Source organism: Grus americana, chromosome 1 (assembly GCF_028858705.1).
Source record: "Grus americana isolate bGruAme1 chromosome 1, bGruAme1.mat, whole genome shotgun sequence".
NCBI classification, from domain to species: domain Eukaryota; kingdom Metazoa; phylum Chordata; class Aves; order Gruiformes; family Gruidae; genus Grus; species Grus americana.
Window position 1 is genome coordinate 103043556 of NC_072852.1, and position 19888 is coordinate 103063443.

General features: G+C 47.4%; 1 protein-coding gene across 13 annotated transcripts in view; it reads left to right on the forward strand.

Annotated features, from left to right (window-relative positions):
* The window catches only part of BCL9 (BCL9 transcription coactivator), a 60478-nt gene that overhangs the window by 22750 nt on the left and 17840 nt on the right, over positions 1-19888 (forward strand). For 3 of the 13 annotated variants that reach the window (XM_054844189.1, XM_054844265.1, XM_054844272.1), the window contains exon 1: positions 7967-9438. The exons of 5 other annotated variants lie outside the window; for them this stretch is intronic. The gene's annotated coding sequence lies outside the window, so the exon portion shown is untranslated. Of the gene's footprint in view, positions 1-7081; positions 7117-7329; positions 7462-7966; positions 9439-9583; positions 9616-19888 lie in introns of those variants that run through there. 5 more of the 13 variants (XM_054844198.1, XM_054844281.1, XM_054844207.1 and 2 more) reach the window with 4 other exon arrangements.

A 19888-nucleotide genomic window follows, 5' to 3' on the forward strand; every position in this document is an offset into this window, starting at 1 on the left:
TGCAGTAACAGTGAGTAAGATTCAGATCTCATCTATCTGAGCATGAGTATCTCAAGGTGAAATAACAGAAGGAGAGGAGGCGGGAATATTGATTTCTGCCTCACAAAACAGACAACAACGCCTACTTTTTCATAGCAAGAATTTAACCATTCGCTTTAATGGGCCAGTCTGTTGTACAGTCGGGGCTTGGTTTCTTCTTTGTGTGCAAGCTAGAGAGGAAACCATGCTGAAGTTATTTTTATTTTATTGTAGCCTTGCAGGAGAGAGAGGAGCAAAATTTTCCCCTCAAACACCTGTGCACTGACTGTAGGGGCAGCTATAGCTGTAACCCATCTGTGCTGCTGCCCTGTTGTACAGCAGGTGGGTACCCTGAGCAGCTGGATGCTGGAGGAGCAGCACTGGAAGGCACAAAAAGCCTGTTATGCCAAGAGAGCTGTTGTATGTGTTGGTGACAGATGACTTCTTCTGTCTGTCTGAGGGCAGCCTTAGCCTCCTTCTATTTATCCCATGAGAAGGACACTCCTAATGAAAGGTGCTTTCTTCAGCTGGTCATGGCTTTCTCAGAAACACTCCTTTGGGAATAAGATTTCATTTGGTTGGCTTTACACCATGAAAGCGCATGTGTGTGCCCTGGCGCTGTGGGGCAGGCGTTGCAGAGTACGTAGCTGCGTGGCTGTGCAAGAGGGCTTGCCATCTTGGACTAGGCTCAGCAGGTGGCTGAAGTCTGGCAATTTTCTGGACTGCTACCATGTCTTTTCTCATTGAAATCAAAGGTAGTCATACACATACAAAGGGAGTGTAAAGGCATGGCTGAGGGTCTTAAAAGGCTCAAGGGTCAGGCAATTCCACAGCCAAATTCTCCTGGCAGCACCACAGCACTGGCTGTGTGTTAGCAGTTCCCCGTCAGTGTAATGGGAGCAGTGTTCCTGGGCAAACATTGATTTTGGAGTCTCCCGTTTGCCAAAATTTCCCACCTTTGTTTAGTATGGATTCATATCTTTCATGTGTTGCGTGAGCATATGTTTCCACAGATTCTGTTTACCTGATTTCCCTTCTGATTCAGTATCTCTTCTCTCCTCCTTCTTTTTCTCCCTTTTTTTTTTATCACAGGAGATAAAGCTGAGCATTTATCTCTATGGCTGCGTGGTATTTGCCTGATACCTGCTTATTGCCTTGAGAAATGACTTTCTAAATACGGCAAGAGCTTCCTGCAATTGGAATGTTATCATACGTGGGATTTGTTCATCGCGTCAGAGTTTTGATGTGGGATAATGTCTTGAAGGGGGACAGATCAACTAGAAGGCTCTCTGGAGATCCAGAAGAGTATTTTAACCATAGGCCCAGCTCCATGCTCCAGCCCAAACTTGATTAAGACTCAGTTTGGATGTTCATGTGCGAATAAGAGAAAACAAGATCAACCGTTTCTCTCTTTTCAATGTAGATAGGAAAAGTGAGAGCCTTTCTTGCCCAGGTGAATTTGCCATCACCTGTACATTGTTGCCATAGGGTGATGTTGTGCAGCCAGTGCTGGTCAGATCCATCAGCCAGTCTCCTTCCTAACAGAGCTCTGTGTGCCGTGCAGCCAGTGAGGCAGTAGTAATCAGTATAGGTGAGCTACACGTGGTCTTACGCCAGCAGCAGGGACAGGTAGGGGTGTGTGTATGTGTGTTTTGTGGGGGAGATATATGTGTGTGTGTGTATATATGGGTACTGACATTGATCCATATATATATATATATATATATGTATTTCCTTCCTCTGCAAGTCTGTGAAGTCCTGCACAAGTCAGGGTGCAGAGGGACTGTTCACCCAAACTGAGTCATGGAAGTTCTCTGGTGTTTGCAGGACTGAGGTTTGGCAAAACTGGGGAGACTCAGGGTAATGTCTAATACCAAAAGACACTGAACTAGAAAGCAAGCCACAACAATCTCTCCCCCTCCCCCAGGGCTGATTTCCTAATCTTTTAGGAATGATTTACAATAAATAAAAGATTTTCTGAAAGAAGGTTTTTTTCCAACTTAACAGTGGATGTTAAACTACCCTTCCCTGTGGTCCTTTCCCACCTCTTTCACACTGTCCAGCTTTAGACTTCATCCTGCAGCAAGATTCATGAAAGCAGCTCCCCTGTGCCCATGCAGAGAGATCACGGCGGTATGCGAACCGTAATCACCTGGATTCCTTACAGAAATGGGTTGTTTCCTTTTGAGAAGGCTCATTAGAGCGCACAGCCATGTAAAACTCAAAGCTGGTAAGAAACATTTCATAGAGCCTGATCTCACTCTCATCCTGCAGCTCCTCTGATCATTTACACCAGAGCAAAAAGAGGGCAATCCCCCCCCAAACCTAAGCAAACAAAGCAAAACATCCTCCTAATGATGTGTGTTCTTCACTTCCAACAGTGATAGCGTTTTACACCCACTTTGCGCAGGTGTACATGAATGCAGAAGTTGGGAGGCAGTATAAGAGACCAAAGCTCTTAAGGAGTTAGTGGAGCTTCCCTGCTGGAAGGTTATAATCACACTGAAAGAGGGAAATCTTGCCTCAGCAGACAGGAAATATGTGATGCAATTTCAGCACAGAGTTGCTAGAGATAAAATAGCCCATAAACGGAAAAAAAATTGTAGGGAACACTTTTCATGGCCCAAATGTGCCATGTCAAAGCTAATAGCAAGGGATCCTTCGACTGCAGAAGTGGTGTACTGGCTACAGACGCGCATGGTGACTACATCCTTTAAGTGCAAGGAGGAGCGCATATCCCTGATCCTGGGTATAGTAACTGTTGGCAGGTTCTGCTTAATGGTGACAGATTTTTTTGAGGGAAGGGTTTTAAGCACTCATGACTGAAAAGGCTCAATCTGCTGTTGCATTTGAGGTGAAACTTGTTTCGTGTGGAATGACTGCGTGGTTGGGGAAGAAGCTCTGCTTCAGAGAGTGGATGGTCAGGAGCAGGGTGTAACTTCAGAAGAGAGTAATGCCTCCAGCCTTCACACGCTAAGGCTCCTTGTCGCCGTTTCGCCTGCCCTCAATCCCATCTTCAAAAGTTCCTGTTCCTCAGATGTTTCCACCTCCTCCAGTTGTGCCAGTTCAGCTGCTTGTGGGGATGAAATCTACATTGGAGCTGGTCTGGCATTAAGGATTTGTTCTTGGTAGTAGGGCTTTTAAAACAAAAGTTGGATCATTTAAACAGCTGACCTATGAGTGTGGCTACATAAATAGTTTAACTGGCACAAATAAGCAGCAGTAAGTGTGAGAGAGCATGGCAGGATCCTCTGAAACCGTGTCTGCTGCAGATGGAATAGTGAAACGGAGCCACAGCCCTACACGCTCTTAACGTTATTTGCATGAGTAGCTCCATTGTGTTTCAGTGGGACTCTACTTAGATATGTAAAATTAAGTGTTTGCAGGGCCAGGCCCTTAAAGAGAATAAAAGCCGCGATTGGGGTGTGCCATGCTCTGAACCATATATAGAAAGTGTAATGCAAATGTATTTTGCTGGCTGGCCTATCTCGTCTGATCTGTCTGCTCGGCAGAACTGGAGCTCCTGTAGCAACTTTCCTTCGGCTTGGTTCGCTCTGATGTAAGAGGACCCTGCTTTTGAATAGAAAGGCTGATCTTCTGTCCCTGCCGCAGCCAGGGAATTGTGAGGAGAGTGTATGCAGCGTGGTGAGAGCTGTAATGTTTCCAAGATGTTCTTGGATTTGCCGGAGTGCTCTAAAGAGCTGGGACAGCTGGCTTCTCTGGGGCAGCTTTTACGAGCTTGGCCGAGGGAAGGCAAAGCCCCAATACAGGGGGATGCTCTCGAGGTTGGCAGTGGCAGTCCTGTGGTCTGGGGCTCTACCACCTGAAATCCTGCCTTTCAACCTGTCATCGCAGTTAAGATCATTTGGGAGCCTGTTGTTGTCAGTTCCCATGGTAAAACCCTTCAAGGACAGCAGGAGGGATTTCTCAGCTGAGAATCCCTGCCTTGGGAATTCACTGCTCGTGGCAGTTTACTGTGGCAGATTCCCAGAGGTGGTGGGTGAAGTAGCAACTTAACTCTTGAGAGGATGCAAAACACCTTGATGGTTGCTACTGGGAGCCCCAAAGAGAGGAAGGAAGAGACATAAAGCCGTTGGAGGGGAGAGGCTTGGTGTGGTTATTTGAGACCGCTGCCTGCAGAGTTGCACAGTCATTTATAACTGTTTGAAATGTGGGGGGATGGGGTCGGGGGGATGGGAGGGGAGTTGAAGGAACCACAGCATCTGCAAACTAGAAACATTTTATGCTCCTTTTCCCCCCCGTCTAACTCCACGAGGGACAAGACAGCGAAGTACCGGGTCAGAGGAGGGAGAAGAACAAAAAAGGCAGTCCGCTAACACCTTGTATTTTATCTCTGCTGTTGCACATGTCAGGATTGAAGCACAGGGTACGATTTTCAAAGGTACCTTCAGGAAGCGGAAGTTGGGTGCCTGGCTTCCTTAGGCTCCTTAGAAAAATCCCAGTCTTTGCTGCCCAGGGGAAACAAACATCCTTTTAAGCAAAACCACGATGGGTCCCTCCCTGATGTCAGTGAGAGTGGGACTGGGTCCTCTGTCTAAAGCACCTCGAGGCGTATCTGTTCCTTACACAGATCTGGCCGGTCTACTCTGTACAGCTGCTGCTGTTGCAGCCTTTCCTGGGCTCAGTCCACCGAGCCCTCTGTGGTGTGGGATGCGTAAAGGAGAGGGGGAGTTGTAGGTGTTGTATAAAGACAGACCCATATCAATGTAAAAACAGAGAAGGTTTATACGTCAGGTAAAGGAGTGGGCTGCACTGATGGTGACAAAGGTGGTGGTTCAAGTGGAGCTGATCAGTCAGGTTTCACCAACACTTCAGCTTTAGCAACTGGTGCCGTGATGAGTGGAAAGGTATGGGTAGGGCTAGCGTCGGGGGATGAGTTGGAAGCCAGACACCAATGGTTTCCACCTCCAGGTCCTGGGAACTTGTTGCCCAAGAAACTTGTCTGGAAAAAGTACCAGAGAGAAGCAAGCGAGAGGCATCAGTGGGCTGAAAGTCTGTCCAGCGGGAGATGTTTAGGGGCTCTGGCCTGCAAGTCAGACGGGATCCAAAACCACTGTTAAGAAGTATCCCCCTCAAGAAAGAGTATCTCTTGGTTTCAGTTAGCCACTGTTGCAGTGCTCAGGAAGCTGTAAAGATTTCTTTAAAGATGTTACCAAGTGGGCATGGACAAGGCAAGGAGAAGAGAGGGACAAAAAGAGGAAAAAGCCCCTTAGCGGTTGAGGGCCGAGCAGAGAGGAGGTGGTTTTATCTGTCAGCGTGAATGTTCAGTGCTGAAAGGGTCTTCTTCCAAAGTGCTGGGTTATTTCAAAGTGGGACAGGGTAAAGAGTAGGTCGTCTGAGGATAAAGGGAGAGGGAGAACACACTCTGCATTTCTATTCACTTCTGTTGTATTGGCAAAACAGGTTATTCAGGCATCGCGGATATGCAAAAACGATCGGCCTGCTTTCTCTTTGGCTGCAGCAGTTTTGTGCATCTGTGTGTCACCGGTGGTTTGGAAAGCTCTTCCTTATAACCCACAAGATCGCCCATTTTAAGAACATTTTGTGGAGGTGAAGGAGGAGGATTAGTGGATGTCGAAAGCGGTCTTTTCACAGAGTAAGTCGCAGACTGAAAAGGGCGGGGGATTGCTACAAATCTTCAAAACTCTTAACTGCCAGCCGGTTTCAAACTCCATTTGATGTTTAATCCCCCAAACATGGAGCATTTGTTCAGGATAGGGCCCTTGAGCATATTTAGGAGTTGATAGGTTGTGTCTGTTTGTCATTACTGTCTGGTTCCTCCCTGTTTAGTTTGCAAGCTGCTGCTTAACCCGGTGCTTTCTCTCATCAGAAAAGGCCCTCAGATCTCTCAGAGCAGCTCCATCAACCCGCTGGCAGCTGGTGGGGCAGAGTCAAGTTGCTCAGCCACCAGGTAGGAGGAACGTGCTTCTCCTCCAGAAGTTCCCTCCCGCTTTCTTCCTGCCTTGCCGATGGCCAGCCGTCCCCTTCCTTCTTCAGCAGATTGTGGAAGGGAAATTCCATGCTTGGTGTCAGTGGGCCGAGTGAACATGCCCCTCCAGAAAGGTGCTGCCTACTCGCCAGCCAGTGCCTCTGGGCAGTGCCCCTTTCGGGATGACGACTCTGCCGGTGGCTGGCTGCAACGCCCAGTGTCCGCCTCGGTTTCTCAGCGTATAGAAGCCCCTCCGCAGGCAGCTGGCGCCTGCCGTGAGGCTGAGGCCGCGCCCGGCGAAGGTGCTATGGCGCAAGCTTCCCCTGGGCAGGACGGTGCTGAGGTGGGCTGGCCGGGCACCCGCTCTGGGTCTGGCAACCACCTTCCCGCAGCCCCCGGGGCCCCGCCGTGCGCCTCCCTCGGGGGCCGTGCAAGGCCTCAGGGCTTGGCGGCGGGCGGGCGTCCGCCCCCTCTCCCCGCGGGGCCCGCGCCGTTTCCGTTAGGGGTGCCGTTAGGGGGCGGGCCCCGCGCGCCTCCTCAAGGGAGCGAGAGGTGCTCGCGCGCCTTCGGGCGGAGCGAGGCGAGGCGAGGCAGGGCGGGGGGCACCGAGTCCCGCGCCCCGCGCTGACAGGGGCCCGCGCCGGCCCCTCCCCGCCTCACCGGGCGCCTCCCCTGCGGCTGCGGGCACCGGGGCACGCGGATCCCCCGCCCCCGCCGCCCCGCCCGGGGAGCGGGGCGCGGGGAGGGGTACTCTGTACTCTCGGCGCTCGACTCCGCGGAGGGGAGGTGGGGGGGGAGGAGTGCGCGGGAGGGGCGGTCCCGTTAAGAAGCGCCCTGGGCGCGCGGTCTCTTTAAAAGGGGAGGAGGGGTGGGGCCGCCCCGAGGCGGGGGACAGGCTATGTTAATGGCGGGGGCGGTGCCGCGGTGAGCGGGGAGGGGTGGGTGGTGCTTCCCGCGGGGCGCTCGCCGCGGCGGGCCTGTCCCTTTAAGATCCCGGCTGCTACCACTGTGTAGGCGAAGGCGGGAGGAGAGTGTGTGCGAGGGGGAAGGGATACAGTCTCCGCCTTCTCGCTGGGGAGGGGCGGGGCGGGGGGGCCGGGCGAGACCACTGCCCGGAACGGGGAGTAAGAGGCGGTCCCGCCGGCGGAGTGAGTAGGGGACAGTACCATTCCCGGGGCGGGGCGCGCGCGACGGGCGGTACCATTCCTCTCTCCGGGTTGCGGGACGCGGCGGGAGGGGGGAGGCGGGGGGGGGGGGGGAAACGGTGTGGGGAAAAGGGGGGGGAGCGGGCGGGGGGAGCGGGCGAGAGGGGCTGCGGTGGGCGGTACCATGTGTGCGGGAAGGAGGGGGGGAGGCGCTGGCGGACAATGGAGCCTGTGTGTGTTTGCGGGAGGGGGAAGGACCCGCCGTCGCCGGGGGGAGACGCTGCGCCGCCCCCTCCCGCCCGGGGCTGAGAGGAGCCTCGGCCCCCACCCCTCCCCCACGGCCTGGCGGTGAGTGAGGGGGAGGCGGCGCGGCGGGTACCGGGCGACCACCGGCACCGGCCGCCGCCGCCCGCCCAAAGTTTGAGAGTTGGGGGAGGCCCCGGGGCGGTGGGGGACCGGGGGGTTGCCGCGGGGAGGGGTCGGCGCCGGCGCGGGGAGCGCTTCCCCCGGGACGGCGGCACCCCGGCGGCTCTGGTGGCGGCCCCCGGGTGCCCGGGGCTCTGCTCGGCTCCGCGGCGTGCCCCGGGGGCTCCGCTGTGCTGCGTGGAGGGGTGTGGGGTGCCCTGGGGGTGTGCTGCGTGGCGAGGGGTGGAGGATGCTCTGAGGTGCGTGGGGTGCCTCGGGGCTGTGCTCTGTGGAGGGCCATGTGGGATGCCCTGGCGTGCAGGAGTGGGCTGAGGGGTGCCTCGAATGAAGGGGTGGGGGGTGCTCCGTGGTGCGGGGGATGCCCCGGGGGCTGTGCTCTATGGCGGGATGTGTGGGGTGCAGGGGATGCTCTAGGGGCTGTGCTCTGTGGAGGGATGTGTGGGGTGCAGGGGATGCTCTAGGGGTTGCGCTCTGTGGAGGGCCATGTGGTGTGCTTTGGGGTGCACGGAAAGCCCTGGAAGTTGTGATGTATAGAGGGGTATATGGAGTGCTTTGCATTGCATTGCATTGTGGTGCATGGGATTCCCTAAGAGCTGTGCTACATGGAGAGGTGTGCGGGATACTCTTCGGTGCAGGGGATGCCCTAGGGCTTCTGCTGTGCGGAGGGATGTGTGGGGTGCCCTAGGTTGTGCTGGTGGCACTGGGTGCCCACATGGCTGTGCTGTGTGGAGGGATGTGGGGTGCTGGGAGGCTGTGCTGTAAGTGTGTGGAGTCCTCTGTGCTGCGCTGAGGTGCACTGATGTGCTTGGGATGTTCTAGGGGCTGTGCTGTATGGAGAGAATGGTGTTGGGTGGATTAGAGGGGTAGTTCTGAGTTTTTAATCCTAGTGAGAGATTGGGACATAAGATAAGAGGGGCTGCAACTCAGGGCTAGGCTGTTGGGATTGGGGGTGTGGGCTGTCCTAGGAGAAAGAAGCTGATGCAAGTGGGGTGAGAGCTGGGTGTGCGAACTCTGCGGTGGAACTGAAGTGAGGGGCTGGGGCACAAAGGTCTATGGTAGGGATGTAGTGAGTGGGGTACAAGGTGATGCATGCAGTGAGGGGGTGGGAGGTGGTACGTGGGACATTGGATCATCTGGGATGTGCTCTGAGGAAGGGATGGGGGGCTTTGTTGCAGGAAAAACTGAAATACATGTGTCTGCAGGAAAGGGTGCAGAGAGGTGGATGAAGAAATGCAGAGTATGAGGTATACTGGGGGGAAATAAGTTGATATATGAGGGGATGGATATATTGATGGGAGAATGTGAGGAGCTGGGGCTTGAGTGATTGGAAGGAAGGGATGTGGGAGTGGGATTGTGGTATGGGGAAACATTGGGAGCCAGAATATGGGGTAGGAAGTGCTTTCAGCACGAGGGAGGTGGTGCACGTGGCTGTGGAGGGAATTGTAGGGGTCCAGAGCTGGGAAGCGGTGTAGATAGTTCAGGGGAGCAGGAATCCAGGGAAGCTAAGCATGTAGCATCACTGGTATATGGGATCGTTGTTCAAGAGGAGTTTGTGGGATATTTCGAGTGTGGGAGGGGATCTTGTATGTAGGGATCGTGGGGAACAGCAGTATCTGATAATGCAGGGGAAATGTGTTTATTTGGAAGTGTTTCTGCTAGGTAGAGAAGAGCCACTGTGCGTGTGTGTATGAGAAGAGTCTGTGCCCTGGCCTCCTGCAAAGAGGTGTATGGGAGGCTGTCAGTGGGATGAGAGGCTAAATCTGTAAAGATACTGCAGGTTCACGAGGTTAAGGGTTGGGTGCCGGAGGGGAATAACACAACACTGGAGACCCCATTTGAGAAATGATGGGACACGTGGATGCATGCAAGCAGCAAGGATCCACTTCTAGGATGAGAGAGGTAACACTGGATTTCTGTGTTGTCCAACTTTCTGTCCCTGAGGCCACTGTGTAGGTGACTGGATGATGGGACTAAAAAGACCTCTGACAATTGAAGGTTTGGGATGTGGAAGGTGGATGTTACTCTCGGAGAGCAGACAAAGCATGAAGACACAGATGGGAAGAATCCGATGTGACAGTCAATTGTGGGTTGTTATCTGGGTATAAAATATTAAGGTGGGACGATTACATGGTTAGTGGTTTAATAGTAAACAAAATGAGAAATCATGAAATTGTCATGCAGCAAAGAAAGTATGAAATAAGAAGTGGCAGTAGGGAGCCGATTGTGGAACAGTTCAAAGCCCACCAACGTGAAAGGGAAGATGCTTTTGTTCTCCAGATGCCAAACCTAACTTGGACTCTGAAACTGGTCGGGAAATAACCATGAACCTCACTGTCTGGGAGAGGAGCATCAAGTCTTGTAGCTCTTACCTTGTAAAGTAACATCTTCTCCTTAGTTTTGGCATTAGCCTCACTGACTTTGAGGCAGAAAAGAAAAGGTTGTGCCAAGTCAAGTTTGTTGCATTAAGCCTCCCTGTTGGTGACTAGTTGCCCTACTGTCAAAATACAGTTGGAGGAAGCGGGGAAGATGGTTCTTCCAGTTTTGAGAGGTTCCAGTAATATTTTTATTTTCCTCCAAAGTATTTTGTCCTCGAATTCTTTGTGAAAAGCCCACACAGAATCATAGGATGCTCTGAAGCATCCTTTAAACGTATCAAGCTTTAAAAGCAGGAGGAAAAAAAGTGATGTAAGTTTTCTTCTGTTTTGTTGGAAGATAGTATTTGGTTGGCGATTGTTCAAAATATTACAAAAACAAGTGTTGGCATTACATGAAATCAAATTTAAAAAAAAATCACAGGGTATGGAATGAAAGAATTAACGTACCTAAACAGCTTTATTCCTGTCATCTTTTTGTTTACCTCTCTCCTGCTTTATATCAAGGCTGTAATGCCGGATTGCTGTCTACAGTGGGGTCTTACAGGTGTTGAACTGGTGAAGTTAAGTAGAGGCTAACATAACACGCAGTTGTTTTGTGTTCATCCTACGCTTGCAGCAGAGCTGTGCTAGCGGAAGTGCACATGCCCATATCCCATAGCAGACTGACCTGCTTTCTCGTGGGAATCACAGAGGTTGCTTTGGTGAGATTTTTATAGCCATTTTGGACAAGTTGGCATGATGGCTCTCTTGTGTGGTGGTGTGGGTTTTTTCTTTTTTTTTTTTTTTTTAACAGTGATCTCCAAAGAGATTATTTTTAATGAATGTGTCCTTTTTTCTTACTCAGAGCATAAAAATGACTAAAGGGCTCATATTCTTTCCCTGTCTCCCTTGCTGGCCCCTCCTCAAACAACAAAAGAAAGGCAGCTTTCTTTTTTTAACTTGGAGTTAGCAACGATGTCAGTTTCGGGATTTTGGAATTCTCCCAGTGGAGTGGGTGCATTTTTTTAAATATGTTTTTTGGGTTGTGGGTTCGTTTTTGGTTTTTTTTTGTGGAGAGGGGTCTGAGGATCTTGGGTCTCACTGCACTGTTGTGAACTCTTAACACCTTAATTGAAGGGGTGGAGATGCTGAATCACTAACAAAGACCTCTTTTATCCAAAATGTTAATCAATCATTGACGTTAAATAAGTGTGAACAAAACCAAACAAAAAAAACCCCACCCTAAACAAGTTTTTGTTTAAGTCCCCCTCCCATTCAGCTGCTCATCTTTGGTCAGGTTAACATTAGAAATTTGGGGGTGTATTTTGTATGTACTTGTTTTTGGCAATGTTTGGTGAAAGTTCTGTTGCTGACTTCCCAGTATAGTTTTCCCAATACAGATTATTTAGCTCATAGATGCAATAAAGATGTTTTTGGGAGAAACTGCGATCTGCTCTGGTGTGAGGGAAGTAGCTAGACTATGACAGTACTGTTGTAACCATCTTTTTGTGGGCTAGGGGGATGTGCATAGGTGTCTCTTTTGTGGGGGGAGGGAGAGGTATTTTGCTTTCCTCTCTTGTTATCAGTTAATCTGTTTATTGGTCAACACAGTCATAAGCTAGGCAGGACCTGAATTTAAATGTGAAAGAAAATAAATAGGTTTCTGTTCATACAACCAGAAACTTTGTAGATCTCTTCTGTATATTATGAATACAAAGGGTGTGGACTCTTTCTTCCCTGTGCTTCTCCCCCTCCCTCCCCCCATCTTGTATTTCATCTTTACAGTTCATGTACTTGCATTGTTTTCAGTTAGGGTTAGTCCAGGGCCAGAGAAACTACATTTGTCACTAAATATCCAAATATAGAAACTAAAGCAACTATAAGCCACCAGGCTAAAATATTCATATACAACAGCTTTTCTGAACAGTTTATATGTTTGAGATGGATAAGAATGGAGTACCTTTGATCCATATTTCCTAGCTATTCAAAAGGCTTGCTACTCTGTAATATGTTGACTTTCCATACCTATTTCTACATGTTTCTTTCTAGATTTTTTTCCTCTTGAGTTCCTGTCGTGCTGTGTCAATTCTGTTGCCTTACAAACTGTGTCTATGGCTTAGGAATTTTGTTGGTCTCTTACAAATTCAATGGGGGGGAACCCCCCCCCCCCAAAAAAAAAAACAAAACCCACAACAACTTTATCCTGTGGAGCAATTTACACTCAAGTGAGTATTCAAACTAATTCCCATCTTAAATGTCAGCTGCGTTACCTAGCAGGGTTTGATCTCTTCCACTTTCTAGAAGTTTACCAGAATTTCTTTTGAGTGATGCAGGCAGCCTTCATAAAATCCTTCTATCTAGTTTGCGTGGCCTTGGACTTCACAGAAATCTCTGTGCCTCAGTAAGGTCTGTGGTCTGTTTACATAGATACGAAGTCCTTTAACCCAGCAAGATTTGCTATGGGCTTGGATTTCCGGCTTACAAGCTCTGCTGGCGTCCCTATAGTCTTCCTGCTGGCAAAATGAAGGTGTTAACTCAGGTTTTCAGAGCAATTTGTGAAAGGAAGGAGATTTTATTGCTGGTGTTTTTCTGAGCACTACTCTGCCTATCATTTAAAATAGCTTTCCACCTGTACCTTTACTTATCTGTTAGAATTTTTTTCTGTTTTAAAAGTTTAATCATTTTGAAGCTGGATCTCCTGCTATAAAGTGTAGAAGAACAGGAACCTTATTCATAATTAGGAATTCCAGATAATCTTGAACTAGAGCAAAAAACCCCAACCCATCTGTTGAGAAATTTGTGAAGTTACCTTTAAGACCATGTGGTCTTAACAATGCTAGTTAACTCAATGGCAATAGCAAAAAATGTAAGGTGATATTTTAATGTGTGCTGAATCCAAACGAGCTGTTCCAATGTTGACTTTAATTTACAGTTTTGAAGAAGCGGGGTTGTACTTTGTGACTAAACCCTTACCTATAGGCCTAGCTGCTCAGTGTTAGTATGCCTGTGAGCATTTCTTTGGGTGCTAAAGTTGGCTTTTGAGGAGTCCTTGGTGTTTGCCCGTTTTGACTCTGCACCGTCCTTCTGGTACCAGTGCGCTGGTACTGCCGCTGGAGCAGCTATATGCTGAAACAGATCAAGGAACTGACCTGGATTATAAGCAGCCTGGCAAAAAAAAATGTACTTAGCCTGCATCAGTTTGCCAAACTGGTTCACTGTTTGGCCACGCAAACGGTTGTACGGGCACATCCAACAGTGTGGTGCAGGGGTGGAAGTAAATATTGGTAGCTGCAGTTTTTTAAGTTGGTGTTGTTGCCAAAAGGAATGCTTATCTAACTGTACCCCTAAGAGTCTGCTAAACTTGCTAAATGTTATTTACACCTATTTGTTACAGCTTCCCTTGCCTGAGAACTGTTCCTTCAGCTTACCTTGTTCTTTTTGCCAAAAATATTTCTCATCTCTGAACATGTATGCAATGTATAAAAAGAGAAATCCTCTTTGAGAAGCTTTAAACAGGGCAAAAAGAAGAGTGTGGTGGTTTAGCTGTGGAAGAATTTCTGCTGCTTCAAGACTGACTGATGATACAGAACATGTAGTGTAAATTGATGATAGACTTAGTATGGTTGCAATTAAGCAGTGAAACTCATGCTGTGAGAATCATCAGGAGCAAGAATTCAACAAGAGTTAAAAAGGATCAGATGTCTGTAGGAATATGAAGAATATTCAATTATCATAATCAGTGACAGTAGAAATTTTGGAAGAGGTATTAAGCCTGTGGTCTAAACCTTGATTTTTATTCTGTTCTAACAGATGTGCTTCTATATTGGGAAAGCGAGGGAGGGAATAGCTTGTTGTGCCTGGGTTTGCTGCGGGGTTCTCGCACACTTCTCTGGAAACTTGATTGAGATCAGTGTGTGAGATGTGCCATTAAACTGCATAGGTTTCTGGTGAATCCTGGAGACCCATCCTGAAATCTGATCTGAGCTACCAAACTGGCTGTTGTGAAAAGTGAACTGCTGCTACTGGACTTTTTACATTTCTTTTACTTTACTTCTGTGTGTCGTTTTTACCTGCTCTTTGGCAGAGTCTGATCTCAGCACTCTGTTTCTGATCTACTTTGACAACACTCATTGAATTTATTTTAAAGACTGTTAAGAAATTGCAGTTTACTATAGCTGAAGAATGAATGTTACCTCTTCAGAGTAGACAGAAATGCTCCAAGATCTCTTTTTTTCAGGCAGACTTAAAAGCAGAGGTGAGCTTTTCCTTGTTTGGCCTCTGAGAAGGAGCTTGTGGAATAGGGAAGGGAGATGAAAAGTGGAACTGTAAGGTGGTTGGCTTGTTTGTTTTTAAAGCCTAGGCAGAATCAATGAAATCCTTTTGAAGGAAGGAAAATGGAAAGTATGCTTTACCAGTGACATAATTTCTTTCAACAAAGCAGGGCTGAGAGGTGGTGGAGCAATGTCCTCTGAGAGTTCACTGAAAATTGGGTGCTATAGTCTTGGAAATAATACTGATTTTAAGTGCTCCTTAGTGGTACAATCTATGGCAAAAGAGCATGTGATATAAGTGATAATTTGACTGCATATAGAATTAAGGGAGAGCTTGCTGCTCTCTGTATTGAGTTCAGAGCAGTTGTGACTCAGGCGTGGAGAGCCATACAGCTGCCTGCTCCGCTCTTAGCATTTGCAATTACTCTGGGCTGGTTGTCCTGTTTTCATGGCTGTTTGGTCTCTTAAGAAAGCAGTGCCACTGTATTCTTGCTACTTAGCTTTCTGGTGGGGCTGTCTGCATAGCAGCAGAGCAAAGGTTTAAATCGCTGACCCATCTTGTCACCGGATGGTCTCTATGTGCCTGTTGTTGTCCTCTCTGCCTTCTGAACAAAGGGTGCAGATATCTGTTTTACCTTATCAGTAGAGCGGCTGGGGCCCATGGGCTCTTGTAAAACCAGGTTAGGTTGGATTTGGTGGCAAACTTGAGAACAGAACCTGGCTCTTAATATACCTGCAATTTATCTACTTGACCATGTTACTTACAGATTTAAAGCAATTTGTAGAATGTAAGTCTGCTTGTGTATGTTGCATGAAGCCATCTTTGCCACCTTTGCAGTAGAATTATGCAAAACCTGAAGGAAAACTCTGGTTTAGTGGTTCACTGACAAAAGTATTGGGTAAGATCAAGCAGTAGACCCTCTTTCAGGTTGCTTGGAGCTATGGTCTCCACATTTTGAGCAACTGACTTCTTCAGGTGTCTTGATACTGCTGTTCCACTGCCTGTGAAATAGCAGTATTTTATCTACGTACCAATCTGGGTTTGTTTGAGGATTGATTAGAAATGTATTTGCAGTGTAATATAAAACAAAGCTGTAGCCTGTCGAGGTGAGCAGCCACAGCTTCTACAGTGAGAGTTGTTACGATGGAGAATTTAGGCAGTCTTATGTATGGAGAAGTTCTTCTTGGAACTTTTGCTAGCGGAGTTGAAGTTTTCCACTGTATTTTATATGCATGTATGAGAAGGGAGTAAAGAACTTCAGGCCGAAATGACTTGACAGCTTGTTAGCAAGCATATGCTTTCTTCTGTCTCTTTAAAAAAAATTATAGGGGTGTATATATATATATATAACAAAAAATTTAACCTTCTTGTGGTTGAGGATAGAGAGTTGAAACTGTCAGGCAAATAGCCACCATCCAGCAGAAATGCTTCTGAATGTTCTTGTGAAAGCTAGCTTTGATTTGACAGTTATGAGTCTTTGAAAATAGCACTCTGTTTATACAGTACAGTAAATACTTTGAAGTACATTAGGCTTTGCTGTACATGCATGGCTAACTAGAAGAATATGAAACATGTACATCTTGTGTTGAGTGAGAGAGGATCCCGCAGCAATTGGAATTGCATGCTCTTCATATTTTTAAAAGATCAAGTCAAAGCAGGAGATTTGATAATAAACCTGATTATACAATTGCTTAATTTCTTGTCAAAATAACATTTTTACATGTAGTGTTTTGAGATCCTTTAGGTGACCTCATGTTATTTATCAAATGTCAGTTTTTCATCCCAGCAGCTTTGATATAATCATGTAGCGTCGTGGAGTACTGTGTACATGCAGTCTTTGCTTGCTGGAGTTCTTTGAAGTGCCTTACTCCTTAGGAGAGTCATTGCTCTGTAGAAGATCTTACATTTAACGACTAGGAAACCAGTATACGGAAGCACTGCGCTGTGTTGCTAAAGGTCGTGCTACATCTAACGTGCCTAATGTGGCTCTAAAAGCAAATAAATGAGAGGTTCAATGCACCAGGAACACGTACCCCTAACATGCATCTTACCCAGCAGTAAGTTGCATGGGATATAGTAATTCTTTGGCTCTGCCCCCGTGGGAATGCCTGCTTTGCAGTGCTGAGCTCCCCAGGTGCCAACACCTGGTGTAATAAAACAGGAGGAGGGCTCGTGTAAGGGAGAAGAGCAGAGGGATAGCTGGTGGTGGCAGTCCTGAAGGGAAACTAGTCTCACGGGCAGTGCTGGAAGGTAGCAATGCTTAGGGGAGCCTTGAAAAACTCCTCACTTGGGAGGAGAGAGAGAGACTAGACACATGTTAAGGTGGAGGTTAACGTGAAGGAAGGTGCATGGGTTGCCCCCAGCAATTCTGACAGATGTCGCCTGTGATGTCCCCTTGCAGCATTCTGGGGAATTATTGCTTGCTGTAGCACTGGGTTTTCCTCATAGGAGGTCTGTCCTGTACTGACCCGTCCCAGCCCCACTTAGCTTATGAAAACTGACAAGATTGCAGCCGGAGGAGTTATGCCTGAGGACTGGTTCTTATCTTTCATTCTGGAAGCCTAGTGAGGGGATGCTGAAATGAAAAGAAAAAACACTTGTTTTTTTCCGTGCTGAACTGATAGGTGGCTTATTTCTCCCAAGCCTTCTGCTTAAACAGTGTGGCCTTATTACATGTTGAAGAACAAACTGGTGTCTCCTTGGTCCCGTCTTCCCATCCGTTATTTCTGCATCTATTTCTTTTTTTCCCTCTCCCCTCTCTCCACAGATTAGTTTCTGAAGAGTGGGCTGGTGGCAAGCTCGATACAGGTGTCTTGTACCTATGGCTGTTCATGCTGATGTCCTTATTTAAATTTTAGAAAAAATAAACCCAGAGAAGTAAGGGAAAAGAGGTCGCTTCTGGCTCCGAACACATTACCTACTTTCCAAAAAGTAGATGAAGTTTCGACAGAAGGCAAAGTTATGAAAGCAGCCTGCGGAAAGCTCTAGCGTTATCCACCGTACTCCCGATTGTAATGCTGACTGATGCTGGGGCTGTTAACTGCTAACATGATGTAGTAAGCTGCAGAAGCCTGTCATATATTAGGGAAATACTGTTAAAACATTTCTTGAAAAATCCCTTATTGCTAGAGCTTTTGATCTTTATCAGTGTTAACAATAGTAGGAACTCTAGAGCAGACAGGCTGCTGCTAAGGTAAGTGATGCTCCACAGAAAGTGCTTAAAACTTCAGTCAAAATGTACATAGACTGCTCCCAGCATTGCTAACATAGGTGGAGCTGAACTGATGTTGGCAACTGCGCTGGAGGACGCTGAGGCTGAGGTCAGTGTGACGTTGTGGTGTGCTACAGGTTACGTGACAGTGTGCCTAATGCACTGGCAGCAGTCTGGCCGACCTGCACCTGCAAAAGCCACTAATACTGGTGAAGCTGAAATGGTGTGAGCAGCAAGGGAAAGCGTTCATAGCATTCCTGTATAGAAGCGGATAGCTGTAGCTTACACTTTGAGGTTTTTTTAGGGTTTTTCTTTTGGCTTTTTTCCCCAAACTGATTTCCGGAACTGTGTCAGAATTTGCCAAGAGGTTGTTCAAGTCCCAGGTGGACCAAGTAGTTCAAGGTTTGGTTTTGTTTTTCAGAAACTGTCTAGGACAGCTGTTCATCCCCATTGTATTAAAAACACACTGAAATGTTGTTAGATGCACTAAAAATAAAGTTTAACAGATATGTAGTTGTCTTTTTGACAAAAAGCGTTACTCTCAGCTCTTAAAAGTGATGGTTATGAGTGTAGTGAACAACGTGCCTGTTGCAAAAGATTGTTTTAGAATGATTTCTGTAAATACCTAAACAGAATAATTACTTAAACAGCCTTTACATCATGGCTACTGTTGGTTATCCACGTGCTTGTCAGAAGGAGGAAGGAATAGTCGATGGAGATACCATTGTCTGAGAGCAGGGGATGGTTACATGAGAAATGTCATCAAGCGCTTCATTCTCTGAGCCTTCAGGTTTGTATTGTGCTTTGTCAGTGATTGTCTTGACTACACTTTTTAAGGATGGAGAGCAAAAAGTTGGACTTTCTGTGGCTGTCCCTGTTTTGAATGGACTTCAGGAGAGTGTTTTTTTGGGAAATGTCCATCTGTGGTGATAGGAGCTGGTGGGGAGAAGCATGGGAGAAAGAATATCTGCACTGCCTTACTCAAGATATGTGGATGGGCAGCACAGGTAGGCTCAGTGGAGCTACACTTATATGACCATGCATACTGAATTTGCACAGGGGTGATTAAGTATGTCCTTACCGTTTCTGGGAGGTTTATCCTGTGGTATTAAATTAATCCAAGGAAGGAACTTTTCTTCCTTGTAATGGCATAGAGTCTTGCCCACTCTTTCCCTGTCAATGTGCTTGTAAGTCATGAAGGTGTTAATTTTAAGTGAGCCTATCTTTGCTTAGCCCCTTTCTCGGTGCTTCAAGGCATGGAGGTAGTTGCAGGCAATATCCTACCTGTGTTTTAGAGGTTAACAGAGAGGTGCATATGCACCATGTGTGCAAGAGGAGGTATTTTCCTTGCGGAGGTTGTAACGAGCCTGGTGAAGCTTGTGTAGTCCCTACATTCATGTAGCAAAATGAGTTTAGGTGACAAATTCTCAATTCTTTTGATTGAGAATCACTTCTGGTACAAGACCATGAGCAAAGAAGTAATGCTGTGCAGACTTGGGATTAGCAGTGTTTTCTCTGATCTGCGTAAGGAGGAATTTTTGGCTTTGGGAAACTGTGAGGAGGACTGTGCGTATGCCATCATTTTTTACTGCCAAGACATAAATGTAGAAAAGTCCATTCTGTTTCAGGGTAAGTTAGGACCATCTAGAAATTTGTGGCTGGCTGCGAGTTGCTATCTAATCAGCTTAGTATTAACAAGTTAGGTCTTGATGTTGAGAAAATGATTTATAAGTAAACGGGATTTGTGGCTTACTACAGAATGACAGAACATGATATTTTCCCCAAATCAGCAGCTGTTTTGGCTAGAGTGTGGTCCATATACCATATGAAGTGCCCCTGGTGCAAGTGGCCACTGCATTTCTGACAGATGGAGCACATGAGCAAATCAGCTGAAAGTCTGCTGTGTGATAACTGTGTAGTTTGATTAAAGGATGAGGTCTGCAAACCCTGCAATGGAAAGAGCCGGGACAGTAGGTAGTTAGGCCATTTACTGACGACTTGCATGGACTAGCAGTTCTGTGTCCAGATGACACAAGTATTGATACTATGTCTTTAGCCCCAGCAGTTCTTTAGCTACCCGATGCATTTCCTGCCCTTGCTTAAGAAAAAGAGCAGAGGGACCTGGTGAGAGAACGATGCAAGTTGTTTGAACAACCAGCTTAAGCCTATCCATGTCTGTGCCATCAGTCTCTGCTGCCTCCTTTGTGCCAGTGAGCATGTGGCCACCTGGTTGGCTACAACAGGAAGCTTGTCTCTTGAAAATTAATCATATCTTCTCTAGAGTTAGTTTTTGGCTGGGTTGTAAGTGCTGGTGATGGCTGGAAGGGATAGAGTTGGATAGACTTGGGCTGGTTAAGTTGCTTTCCTTGGTCCAGCACACACTTTGCATACAGAAAGTAATGCGGCTTTTTTGACAAACCTATTTGAATGCGGGTGAGTCCAGTACTAGTTGTATTACAAGCACATGCTTTATGCATTCATGGGAAAGGATGAGGAGGACAGCTTTTGCTAA